Below are 411 nucleotides of genomic sequence, written 5' to 3' on the forward strand. Positions count from 1 at the left end.
GGGAGATGCTGTAAGTGGCCTTCTCAGTTGATCAAATGGCTCTTACCATCCTAAAGCTCTTTGGAAATCAAGCTTTTGTTCTCTTTACTTGAAGCTGAGACACTTCTGGGATTGATGGATCTTCCTGGAGGTTATTTGAAAAGGAGAATGAGCCCCTCATTTCTCCAGGAGATTTTTGTGTGGTCTATATCTAAAAATAAATACATCCCAAGCAGCAAGAGTAGGTGGAAGGGTTAAAAGTGTTGGTGAGTAGCAGTGAAGCTAGTATTGCCTTGCAAAGTCATCCCAACGGTTTCCTCAGCAACCCCCTTGAAGTTCTCTTGTCCTTGTACAACTGCACATGTGAGACACTTCTGCTCTGGGGAAGCTGGGTCCCAGCAGTGCAGTCTCCACACATGGACTTGTAGGGAA

Source organism: Mesitornis unicolor, unplaced genomic scaffold (genome assembly GCF_000695765.1).
Source record: "Mesitornis unicolor isolate BGI_N332 unplaced genomic scaffold, ASM69576v1 scaffold3843, whole genome shotgun sequence".
Taxonomy (NCBI): domain Eukaryota; kingdom Metazoa; phylum Chordata; class Aves; order Mesitornithiformes; family Mesitornithidae; genus Mesitornis; species Mesitornis unicolor.